The sequence below is a fragment of the Cryptomeria japonica genome, unplaced genomic scaffold (assembly GCF_030272615.1).
Source record: "Cryptomeria japonica unplaced genomic scaffold, Sugi_1.0 HiC_scaffold_163, whole genome shotgun sequence".
NCBI classification, from domain to species: domain Eukaryota; kingdom Viridiplantae; phylum Streptophyta; class Pinopsida; order Cupressales; family Cupressaceae; genus Cryptomeria; species Cryptomeria japonica.
In genome coordinates, this window is record NW_026728985.1 from 69,185 (window position 1) to 82,500 (window position 13,316).

The window sequence follows — 13,316 nt, forward strand, 5'->3', positions numbered from 1 at the left end:
GGGCTGCGCACACCTTGGCACCCGCGTTTCCTTCATTTTAAATTTTTTTTTTTTACAATCTCTCAAGTGGGAAATTCTATAATCTCAACTTTTTTTGCCTTTTCAGGAAACTTTTGAATGGAGCGCATCATTGGTGCGCTCCGAAGTGTGCTCCAAAGCTCTCTCCAGCTGCGTGCACCTGCCCCGGCCGCGCACCCGGCCCCGCCCAGCTTCGCTCACCTGTCCCGGGCGTCTGGTGCGGAACCTTAGAGTAAGAAACATCACCGTGCACCTTGGCCAACGTGCGCGACTCGACCGAGCGCGCACTGGCCGAGGTGCACACCGATTTCACCTGGGTGCGCGCGCAGCACCTCGGGCGCACCGGGGTGCGCGCACAACGCCCGGGTTGCACCGTGGCCTGTGTGCTCGGGGTGCCTCGGGTGCGCGCTCGGTGTCGCCCCCGCGCGCGCGGTATTGCGGGCAGCGCACCCCGGCCCGGCCCGGCCCCGACGAGAACGCAAACGGGCAAAAGGTTTATTCAAATAGCATTGCGACGCCCGGCGAAAAACTAAAAAAGGGTGCAACACCGGGACTTCCCGGGAGGTCACCCATCCCAGTACTACTCCGGCCCAAGCGCGCTTAACTGCGGAGTTCTGATGGGATCCGGTGCACTAATGCTGGTATGATCGCACCCGTTATGAGCTTGTCGCAGTGTGTACTTAGCAAACCGCGACCCACGTGCGAATCCACCCCGGCCACCCACCCCCGTCGAGGTGCACACCCTCCCTCGCGAAGTGCGCCCCGTTCGCCAAGTGTGAGCCCTGCCCGGGTGCGCGCACCTTGCTAGGGCGTCGGGTGTGCACCCGGCCCGGCCTACGTGCGTGCACCTGGAGGGGGCGTCGTGTGCGTGCAGTGTCCCGTCTGCAACGCGGTGCCCACACACCACCTCGGGCGCAACGACCTGCGCTCACATGTGGGCCGAGTGCACCTTGGTGCATGTTCGGGGCGCCTCGGGTGCACGCTCGATCTTGCCCCGGTGCACCAAGGCGCTCGGTTTGCCCCGGGTGCGCACTTGGTGCAAGGTGGGCACCCAAAATAGGGATCAAGCACCAAAACACAAGTTTCGGGATGCAAAATGGGACCCAAGGACCACAAATGCGTTCCAAGACCCATGATGGGTCCACGAGAACAAAAATGTGTTCCGAGACTTAATAAACAAATATTGGGTTTTAGGAGAAGAAACATGCTCTGATGCCCAAAACGAGAATCGACCCCGAAAAGGCCACAGGCCAAAAGTGGGATGCGAGACAAAAAAAAATGGGACCCGAGGACCAAAATTGGGTTCCCAGGTCGAAGACAGGGCAACCGGACAAGAAACGACCTCTAAGGCTCGAAATGAGTCCCGACGACTAAAACTTGACAAGAAGCACCCATCAGGCACCCAACTCGACACCCATGGGATGCCGACCCACCCGGGCTTCCACCTAGCACACCTTGGCACCCACCCACCCTCGCACCCAACCTCGCACCCAACTTAGCACCTTTGAACCCACATTGGCACTCACCCTGACCCTGGCACCTTGGAACCCACATTGGCACTCACCTTGACCCTGGCACCCACCTTTGCACTCACCTTGGGACCCACCCTGGCTCCCACCTCGGCACCCACCCAGACACCCACCTTGGTTCCTTGGCACCCACCTTGGATCCTTGGCACCCACCCCGACACCCACCTTGGCACGCAACTTGGCTACTTGCCACCCACCTTGGCTCCTTGACGCCCACCCCGACAACCACCCCGTGACCTACCCTGGCTAGGGTTGGTGCACACCCACCCTGGTGCCCACCTTGGCACCCACCCTATGACCCACCTTGGCACGCACCTTAGTACCCACCCCGTTACCCACCCTAGGACCCACCCCGTGACCCACCTTGGCCAGGGTGGGTGCACCCACCCTGGTGCCCACCTTGGCACCCACCCATCCTAGCACCCAGCCTGTGACCGGGCTTGGAACCCAACCTTGCACCCGCACCCGTCTTGGCCAGTGTGGGTGCGCACCCATCCTGGCACCCACGTTGTGACACACCCTTTAACCCACGCACCCTAGCACCCACGTTGGCACCCACCTTGGAACCCAACCTAGCAACTTGGCACCCACCCCGTGACCCACCTTGGCATCCACCATAGCAGTCGCCGACTTGGCACCCACCTCGGCACCCACCTTGACACTTGTGGACCCACCTTGCCACTCACCCTAGCATCGACCCATCCTAGCACCCACCCTGGCACCTTTGCACCCTAGCACTCACCCATCCTAGCACCTAACCTGTGACCCACCTTGACACTCACCCTCGCACCCACCTTGGAACCCAACCTAGCACCCACCCACCCTGACACCAACCCTAGCACCTACCCACCCTTGCACCCACCCTGTGACCCATCTTGGCACCCACCCATCCTACCACTCAACCTATCACCCACCTTCTCACCCACCTTGGCATCCACCTTAGCACCCACCCACACTGGCACCTTGGCACCCACCTCGGGCAAGGTGGGTGCACACCCACCCTGGCACCCAATTTAGAACCCACCGAGCATGTTACCCACCTTGGCACCCACATTGCAGCCCACCCTAGTACCCACCCTATGACCCACATTGGCATCCACACCCTAGCACCCAGGCACCTCGACACCCGCCTTGACACCCACCCTAGCACTGAACCTGTGACCCACCTTGGAACTCACCCTAGAACCCACCCACCCTGTGAACCACCTTGGCATCCACCTTAGCACCCACCCACCTTGGCACCCACTCTAGCACTCACCCATCCTAACACCCAACTTGTTACCCACCTTGGCACCCGCCCTCGCGTCCACCTTGAAACCCACCCTAGCACCCACCCACGCAGGAGCCCACCTTGGCACCCAACCTAACACCCACGCATCCTGGCACCCAACTTGTGACCCACCTTGGAACCCACCCTAGTACCCACCTTTGAACCCACTATATCACCAACCCACCTTGGCACCCACCCTATGACCCTCTTTGGAATCCACCCTAGCACGCACCCACCCTGGCACCCACCATGGAGCGCACCCTAGCACCCACCCACCTCGGCACGCACCTCAACACCCACCTTGGTGTGCGCACTGCGCCAACCTCTCAAAGACCCTATGTGGTGCGCTCCAAAGTGTACACCTTTGGTGCGCTCCAAGGTGCGCACCTTTGGTGCACACCGAGGTGCACACCAAAGTGTGCACCGAGGTGAGCACCAAAGTGCACTCCAGGGTGCACACCAAGGCGTGCACCTTTGGTGCGGTCAATGCAAACGAATTCGGAAGTTGGGGTCGATGTCCTAATCGCTGCTGCAGACTACACGTATGAGAATCGGACAAATAGCTTTATATAGGGGAGGTGTTGCGTTTGATGGGTCGACTCCCCTGGTTGTGTGCACTGCACCAACTTCAAAGACCCTGTCTTGTTTAAGAAGTCAAAAGTTGGGGTGGATGTCCTAATCATTGCTGCAGTCTACGCATGTATGAGAATCAGACAAATAGCTTATATAGGGGAGGTGTTGCATTCGGTGGGTTGACTCCCCTGGTTGTGCGCACTGCGCCAACCTCAAAGACCCCGCATAGCAGAAGAAGTCGGAAGTCGGATTTTGGTGAGCACCAAGGCGTGCACCTTTGGTGCGGTCAACGCAGACGAATTCAGAAGTTGGGGTGGATGTCCTAATCGTTGTTGCAGGCTACACATGTATGAGAATCAGACAAATAGCTTATATAGGGGAGGTGTTGGGTTTGATGGGTCAACTCCCTTGGTTGTGCGCATTACGCCAACCTCAAAGACCTTGTTTTCGTTAAGAAGTCAAAAGTTGGGGTCAATGTCCTAATGGCTCCTGCAGGCTACACATGTATGAGAATCGGACAAATAGCTTATATAGGGGAGGTGTTGGGTTTGATGGGTCGACTCCCCTGGTTGTGCGCATTACGTCAACCTCAAAGACCTTGTTTTCGTTAAGAAGTCAAAAGTTGGGGTCGATGTCCTAATTGCTCCTGTAGACTACACATGTATGAGAATCAGACAAATAGCTTATATAGGGGAGGTGTTGGGTTTGATGGGTTGACTCCCCTAGTTGTTCGCATTACACCAACCTCAAAGACCTTGTTTTCGTTTAGAAGCCGAAAGTTGGGGTCGATGTCCTAATTGCTCCTGCAGGCTACGCATGTATGAGAATCAGACAAATAGCTTATATAGGGGAGGTGTTGGGTTTGATGGGTCGACTCCCCTGGTTGTGCGCATTGCGCCAACCTCAAAGACCCTGCATTGCGGATGAAGTCGAAAGTCAGAGTTTGGTGTGCTACAAGGTGTGGTCGAAGGTGCTCACCTAGGTGTGCACCTTTGGAGCACAGGAAAAGTGCCCTCCAAAAGTGCGCACCTTTGGAGTGCACAAAAGTGCCCTCCAAAAGTGCGCACCTTTGGAGCGCAGAAAAGTGCCCTCCAAAAAGTGCCCTCCAAAAGTGCGCACCTTTGGAGCGCAGAAAAGTGCCCTCCAAAAAGTGCCCTCCAAAAGTGCGCACCTTTGGAGCGCAGAAAAGTGCCCTCCAAAAAGTGCCCTCCAAAAGTGCGCACCTTTGGAGCGCAGAAAAGTGCCCTCCAAAAAGTGCCCTCCAAAAGTGCGCACCTTTGGAGCGCAGAAAAGTGCCCTCCAAAAAGTGCCCTCCAAAAGTGCGCACCTTTGGAGCGCAGAAAAGTGCCCTCCAAAAAGTGCCCTCCAAAAGTGCGCACCTTTGGAGCGCAGAAAAGTGCCCTCCAAAAAGTGCCCTCCAAAAGTGCGCACCTTTGGAGCGCAGAAAAGTGCCCTCCAAAAAGTGCCCTCCAAAAGTGCGCACCTTTGGAGCGCAGAAAAGTGCCCTCCAAAAGTGCGCACCTTTGGAGCGCACAAAAGTGCCCTCCAAAAGTGCGCACTTTTGGTGCGCACCAAGGCGCTGGTTCGGTCGTTGCAGGCGAGTTCGGAAGTTGGGGTCGATGTCCTGAGCGGAGGTGCAAACTACACAGGTGTCGGAATCGGACAAATAGCTTATATAGGGGAGGTGTATGCTTCGATGGGTCGACTCCCCAGGTTGAGCGCACCGCGCCAACCTCAAAGACCCTACGGTATGGATGAAGTCGGAAGTTGGGTCCGATGACCGATTCGATTAGTAGGTATGCTCATGAGGTCGGAATTTGGGTCCGATGACCTGCCATGTGCAGGAAGGCGAATGTTGACACTGTGCGTTGCAAGGTGCACACCAAGGCGCTGGTGCGGTCTTTTTAGTCGAGTTCGGAAGTTGGGGTCGATGTCCTGATCGGAGGTGCAAGCTACACAGGTGTGGGAATCGGACAAATAGCTTATATAGGGGAGGTGTATGCTTCGTTGGGTCGACTCCCCGGGTTGAGCGCACCGCGCCAACCTCAAAGACCCTACGGTATGGATGAAGTCGGAAGTTGGGTCCGATGACCGATTCGATATGTAGGCATACTCGCGAGGTCGGAATTTGGGTCCGATGACCTGCCACGTGCAGGAAGGCGAATGTTGGCACTGTGCGTTGCAAGGTGCGCACCAAGGCGCTGGTTCGGTCGTTGGAGGCGAGTTCGGAAGTTGGGGTCGATGTCTTGATCGGAGGTGCAAACTACACAGGTGTGGGAATCGGACAAATAGCTTATATAGGGGAGGTGTATGCTTCGTTGGGTCGACTCCCCGGGTTGAGCGCACCGCGCCAACCTCAAAGACCCTACGGTATGGATGAAGTCGGAAGTTGGGTCCGATGACCGATTCGATATGTAGGCATACTCGCGAGGTCGGAATTTGGGTCCGATGACCTGCCATGTGCAGGAAGGCGAATGTTGGGACTGTGCGTCGCAAGGTGCGCACCAAGGCGCTGGTGCCGTCGTTGCAGTCGAGTTCGGAAGTTGGGGTCGATGTCCTGGTCAGAGGTGCAAACTACACAGGTGTGGGAATCGGACAAATAGCTTATATAGGGGAGGTGTATGCTTCGATGGGTCGACTCCCTGGGTTGAGCGCACCGCGCCAACCTCAAAGACCCTACAGTATGGATGAAGTCGGAAGTTGGGTCCGATGACCGATTCGATACGTAGGCATATTGGCGAGGTCTGAATTTGTGTCCGATGACCTGCCATGCGCAGGAAGGCGGAATTTGGGTCCGATGACCGAGTTGATGGCGTGCCATGCGCAGAAAGGCGGAATTTGGGTCCGATGACCGAGTTGATGTTGATGGCCCGCCATGCACAGGAAGGCGGAATTTGGGTCCGATGACCGATTTGAAGGCGTGCCATACGCAAAAAGGCGGAGTTTGGGTCCGATGACCGAGTTGATATTGATGGCCCGCCATGCGCAGGAAGGCGGAATTTGGGTCCGATGACCTGACATACGCATGGAGTCCGACTCGGGGGCCGATGTTCGATTCGATGACTTGCATTGTGGGTAAAGTCGGAAGTTGTGGTCTTTGACCCGATTCGATGACCAGACTTCGGCTGCTTGAGAATCGGACAAATAACTTATATAGGGGAGGTAGTGTTCTCGAGCATCCTCCCCCCGTGCCCGTTTATGTCGATTGATGCTGGTGCTCGACTGGTTGGAGCGCTTGGATGCAAAAATCTTGCACCAGGATTTATCGATTGTGATGGACACGGCAAGTCTCCTGATTGCTATGCAGGAGCTCATCGTGAATCTCTATGCGGCCTTGGTATGGACTCGACCTGCGGAATGGTTCGGCAATGGTAGTCGCTCCAACACGTCCTTGCAATGGCCACAGAGGTGATTCGACTAGAGCTCCAGTCTAGCTTTTGGGTTGCTTGGCGGACTGGTATAGCCGCGATCGAGTTCCGGCCATGAACGTTTTAGATAGCTCTTGGGCTTTCTGGGACGGAAGTCGGAAGTTTGGGCTGTTGTCCGATTTGATGACCATTCTTCGGATGTGTGAGAATCGGACAAATAACTTATATAGGGGACTGTGTTGTCTCACGCAGCCCCCTCCGTGCCCCTCTATCTCGACCGATGTTGGTGCTTGAAAGGGTTGGGATCGCTCGGATTTATAAACGTGCACCACCATTTGTCGAGTGTGAGGGACGCGGCAGGTCTCCTAAATGCTATGCGGGCGCTCTCTGAGAATCTCTATCCGGCCTCGACACAGACTAGTCTTGCTGAATGGTTTGGCACTGGTAGTCGATCCAACACGTCGTTGTTGTGGCCGCCTAGGCGATTCGATTCGAGCCCCCGTCTAGCTTTTGGGTTGCTTGGCGGATTTTGCCCTATCCGCAAGTGAGCTCGGTCCCTAAACGTTCGAGAAACCCGATTGCTATGCGCCGACTCTCTTTCTTGCGAGCCTCCATCTAGCTTTTGGGTCTCTACGGAACGGAAGTCGGAATCTGGGACCGTTGTTTGATTCGACGAGGCAGACTACGGTTGTGCGAGAATCGGACAAATAACTTATATAGGGGAGGTGTTGACTGGAGCATTCTCCCCCGTGCCCCTCTAACTCGACCAATGCTGGCGCTCGAACGGTGGTAGCGCTCGGATTTTCATTGAGCGCCAGCATTGGTCGATTTAGAGGGGCATGCGAGATTCCCGAATGCTATGCGAGGGCTCTAACGGAAATGTCTATTGGTTTCGGTATGGATGCAATTGCGAGTGGTTCGGCAAAGGTAGTCGTTCCGATGCGTCCATGTCGTGGCCAAATCGATAATTCGATTTGAGCCCTCGTATAGCATTTGGGTCTCTCGATGTGATTCCGCATTCCAGTCCCTTTGGGCACTGCTTGAGCCGCATCCCAGGGGGTTCCCTTCCCAATAATCTGCCTCGCAACCCGATTGCTATGCGGTGAGGCTCCTCGGCCGCCTCGGAACTATCTGTGTATCAGACGCATCGCGGGATAAGGGGTTGGCAACGGTAGTCGCCCCAAGCGCGTCCGATGCTTGGACCATTCCGAGGCGGCCCTGAAGCCTCTTCCGTCTAGCCGTTGGGTCCTTCTCGCCGCATCCCTCGCCTCGCACCCCGATTGCTATGCGGTGAGGCTCCTCGGCCGCCTCGGAACTATCTGTGTATCGGACGCGTCGCGGGATAAGGGGTTGTCACTGGTAGTCGCCCCAAGCGCGTCCGATGCTTGGACCATTCCGAGGCGGCCCTGAAGCCTCTTCCGTCTAGCCGTTGGGTCCTTCTCGCCGCATCCCTCGCCTCGCACCCCGATTGCTATGCGGTGAGGCTCCTCGGCCGCCTCGGAACTATCTGTGTATCGGACGCGTCGCGGGATAAGGGGTTGTCATTGGTAGTCGCCCCAAGCGCGTCCGATGCTTGGACCATTCCGAGGCGGCCCTGAAGCCTCTTCCGTCTAGCCGTTGGGTCCTTCTCGCCGCATCCCTCGCCTCGCACCCCGATTGCTATGCGGTGAGGCTCCTCGGCCGCCTCGGAACTATCTGTGTATCGGACGCGTCGCGGGATAAGGGGTTGTCACTGGTAGTCGCCCCAAGCGCGTCCGATGCTTGGACCATTCCGAGGCGGCCCTGAAGCCTCTTCCGTCTAGCCGTTGGGTCCTTCTCGCCGCATCCCTCGCCTCGCACCCCGATTGCTATGCGGTGAGGCTCCTCGGCCGCCTCGGAACTATCTGTGTATCGGACGCGTCGCGGGATAAGGGGTTGTCACTGGTAGTCGCCCCAAGCGCGTTCGATGCTTGGACCATTCCGAGGCGGCCCTGAAGCCTCTTCCGTCTAGCCGTTGGGTCCTTCTCGCCGCATCCCTCGCCTCGCACCCCGATTGCTATGCGGTGAGGCTCCTCGGCCGCCTTGGAACTATCTGTGTATCGGACGCGTCGCGGGATAAGGGGTTGTCACTGGTAGTCGCCCCAAGCGCGTCCGATGCTTGGACCATTCCGAGGCGGACCCGAAGCCTCTTCCGTCTAGCCGTTGGGTCCTTCTCGCCGCATCCTTCGCCTCGCACCCCGATTGCTATGCGGTGAGGCTCCTCGGCCGCCTCGGAACTATCTGTGTATCGGACGCGTCGCGGGATAAGGGGTTGTCACTGGTAGTCGCCCCAAGCGCGTCCGATGCTTGGACCATTCCGAGGCGGACCCGAAGCCTCTTCCGTCTAGCCGTTGGGTCCTTCTCGCCGCATCCCTCGCCTCGCACCCCGATTGCTATGCGGTGAGGCTCCTCGGCCGCCTTGGAACTATCTGTGTATCGGACGCGTCGCGGGATAAGGGGTTGTCACTGGTAGTCGCCCCAAGCGCGTCCGATGCTTGGACCATTCCGAGGCGGACCCGAAGCCTCTTCCGTCTAGCCGTTGGGTCCTTCTCGCCGCATCCCTCGCCTCGCACCCCGATTGCTATGCGGTGAGGCTCCTCGGCCGCCTTGGAACTATCTGTGTATCGGACGCGTCGCGGGATAAGGGGTTGTCACTGGTAGTCGCCCCAAGCGCGTCCGATGCTTGGACCATTCCGAGGCGGACCCGAAGCCTCTTCCGTCTAGCCGTTGGGTCCTTCTCGCCGCATCCCTCGCCTCGCACCCCGATTGCTATGCGGTGAGGCTCCTCGGCCGCCTTGGAACTATCTGTGTATCGGACGCGTCGCGGGATAAGGGGTTGTCACTGGTAGTCGCCCCAAGCGCGTCCGATGCTTGGACCATTCCGAGGCGGCCCCGAAGCCTCTTCCGTGTAGCCGTTGGGTCCTTCTCGCCGCATCCCTCGCCTCGCACCCCGATTGCTATGCGGTGAGGCTCCTCGGCCGCCTTGGAACTATCTGTGTATCGGACGCGTCGCGGGATAAGGGGTTGTCACTGGTAGTCGCCCCAAGCGCGTCCGATGCTTGGACCATTCCGAGGCGGCCCCGAAGCCTCTTCCGTGTAGCCGTTGGGTCCTTCTCGCCGCATCCCTCGCCTCGCACCCCGATTGCTATGCGGTGAGGCTCCTCGGCCGCCTTGGAACTATCTGTGTATCGGACGCGTCGCGGGATAAGGGGTTGTCACTGGTAGTCGCCCCAAGCGCGTCCGATGCTTGGACCATTCCGAGGCGGACCTGAAGCCTCTTCCCTCTAGCCGTTGGGGCTTTCTCGCCGCATCCCTCGCCTCGCACCCCGATTGCTATGCTGTGAGGCTCCTCGGCCGCCTTGGAACTATCTGTGTATCGGACGCATCGCGGGATAAGGGGTTGGCAGTGGTAGTCGCCCCAAGCGCATCCGATGCTTGGACCATTCCGAGGCGGCCCTGCAGCCTCTTCCGTCTAGCCGTTGGGGCCATCTCGCCGCATCCCCCACCTCGCACCACGATTGCTATGCGGTGAGGCTCCTTGGCCGCCTCGGAACTATCTGTGTATCGGACGCATCGCGGGATAAGGGGTTGTCACTGGTAGTCGCCCCAAGCGCGTCCGATGCTTGGACTATTCCGAGGCGGCCCTGCAGCCTCTTCCGTCTAGCCGTTGGGGCCATCTCGCTGCATCCCCCACCTCCTCGGCCGCCTCGGAACTATCTGTGTATCGGACGCATCGCGGGATAAGGGGTTGGCAGTGGTAGTCGCCCCAAGCGCGTCCGATGCTTGGACTATTCCGAGGCAGCCCTGCAGCCTCTTCCGTCTAGCCTTTGGGGCCATCTCGCCGCATCCCTCGCCTCGCACCCCGATTGCTATGCGGTGAGGCTCCTCGGCCGCCTGGGAACTATCTTCGTATCGGACGCATCGCGGGATAAGGGGTTGTCACTGGTAGTCGCCCCAAGCGCGTCCGATGCTTGGACTATTCCGAGGCGGCCCTGTGGCCTCTTCCGTCTAGCCGTTGGGGCCATCTCGCCGCATCCCCCACCTCGCACCCCGATTGCTATGCGGTGAGGCTCTTCGGCCGCCTTGGAACTATCTTCGTATCGGACGCATCGCGGGATAAGGGGTTGTCACTGGTAGTGGCCCCAAGCGCGTCCGATGCTTGGACTATTCCGAGGCGGCCCTGCAGCCTCTTCCGTCTAGCCGTTGGGGCCATCTCGCCGCATCCCCCACCTCGCACCCCGATTGCTATGCGGTGAGGCTCCTCGGCCGCCTTGGAACTATCTTCGTATCGGACGCATCGCAGGATAAGGGGTTGTCACTGGTAGTCGCCCCAAGCGCGTCCGATGCTTGGACTATTCCGACGCGGCCCTGTGGCCTCTTCCGTCTAGCCGTTGGGGCCATCTCGCCGCATCCCCCACCTCGCACCCCGATTGCTATGCGGTGAGGCTCCTCGGCCGCCTTGGAACCATCTTCGTATCGGACGCATCGCGGGATAGGGGGCTGTCACTGGTAGTCGCCCCAAGCGTGTCCGATGCTTGGACCATTCCTAGGCGGCCCTGAAGCCTCTTCCGTCTAGCCGTTGGGGCCTTCCCGCCCCATCCCTCGCCTCGCACCCCCGATTGCTATGCGGTGAGGCTCCTCGGCCGCCTTGGAACCATCTGTGTATCGGACGCATCGCGGGATAAGGGGTTGGCACTGGCAGTCGCCCCAAGCGCGTCCGATGCTTGGACCATTCCGAGGTGGCCCTGAAGCCTCTTCCGTCTAGCCGTTGGGGCCTTCCCGCCCCATCCCTCGCCTCGCACCCCGATTGATATGCGGTGAGGCTCCTCGGCCGCCTTGGAACTATCTGTGTATCGGACGCATCGCGGGATAAGGGGTTGGCACTGGTAGTCGTCCCAATCGCATCCGATGCTTGGACCATTCCGAGGCGGCCCTGCAGCCTCTTCCGTTTAGCCGTCGGGGCCTTCCCGCCGCATCCGTCGCCTCGCATCCCGATTCCTATGCGGTGAGTCTTCTCGGCCGCCGCGGAACTATACCTGTTATTGCTACTGCATCCTTCGGCTGGTAACCTCCTCTGCCGCCTTGGAACGTTCTCTTTGTCGGACGCGTCGCGGGATAAGGGGTTGGCACTGGTAGTCGCCCCAAGCGCGCCCGATGCATAGACCGCTCCGAGTCGACCTTGCTTTCAGCCTCTCACATGCATAGACCTCTCTGAGTCGACCCTGCAGCCTCTCACGTTTAGCCTTTGGAATCTCGCCTCACAACATGATTGCTATCCTTGATGCATCCCTTGCCTCGAGCCCTGATTGCTTTCTTGGCTGCATCCCTCCTCTCCTCACAGCCCGGTTGTCATCACTGCTTCATCCGTCGCTTCATGCATTCTGGCTGCTGGGCCCTTCCCACCGCACACCTCGATTGCTATCTCTTCTGCATCACACACCCCGATTGCTATCTCTGCTACATCCCTCGGCTCTCACTTCTGCATCCTTCGCCTCACACCTCGATTGCTATCAATGCTGCATCCGTAACCTCACACCCCGATTGCTATGCGGGGAGGCTCCTTGGCCGCCTTGGAAATTTCTGTGTGTCGGACGCACCGCGGGATAAGGGGTTGGCACTGGTAGTCGCCCCAAGTGCGCCCGATTCTTAGACCGCTTCGAGGTGACCTCGTAGCCTCTTTCGTCCAGGCTTCCTGCCTTCAACGCCCTTTTTACACCTCGATTGCTATGCGCGGGCTCGTTGGCGTCTATCACCTCTCTGCGAAGAGTGGCACGATGATTGTTGGGGTAAATCGTAGCAGTCCGATCTCTGGCCTTGGGCCATTGTGAGGGCTGATCGATTTCCTGTGCGCATCTCGTGTTCGCCCAGTAACAGACTCGACGACTTGTAATCGGTCTTGTTCCCGATTGTTCCTGGAGGTAGTCTTCGGAACTCTTGGATTTGACCTGTCACTCGAACTGTCCTCTTCCGAGGATGCTTGTGTGTGTGTGCTTGTGCCATTTCCTTGGCGGTATTAACGAGATATTAAAGAGCGGAGTGAGCGCCTCGCCCAGCTATGTTTGGGGCTCTCACTCCCTTACCCGGTGTGCGACCGCTTTGCACGTAGGTTGCGGAGCATCGCGACTCTTTCGATGTTTGGCGGTTGTCTTCCGGTGATGCGTTGGTCCCGAAGTGCACGTTACTAGCATTTCTGCCATTGTTCTCGATCTTTGGCACGTTCCTTCGTTGCAATTGGATATATATCTCCGTTTATACGCGCAGGCTTCTCCCGCCTATTCAGCGCTGTCCCACTCTCAGCACTCTCGTGGTCTCCTTGGCTTCTCTCTCCCGTGAGCGAGCTCTCTTCTCGAGTCTTTTCCATGTCCCATGGAGGTTGCCTTGCGAAATTCGGGCACACAAACGTGACCGGATAAGAGCGGAATTGCCTATGAGGAGAAGCTCACCTTAGGGAGCAGCAATGCCGAGTGTTTCGACAGAGGGTAGAGGGGGCGTTGTTTGGGCGGTTGCACAAAAGAGTGCTACGTTTGCACTGAAGGTTGC

The 13,316-nt window shown here is 58.4% G+C and overlaps 1 non-coding gene across 1 annotated transcript; it reads right to left on the bottom strand.

Moving 5' to 3' along the window:
• Positions 1–554: 554 nt before the first annotated feature.
• Positions 555–673, bottom strand: LOC131867096 (5S ribosomal RNA). The gene has a single exon (XR_009365690.1). It is a non-coding gene; the product is annotated as a 5S ribosomal RNA (ribosomal RNA).
• Positions 674–13,316: the final 12,643 nt, after the last annotated feature.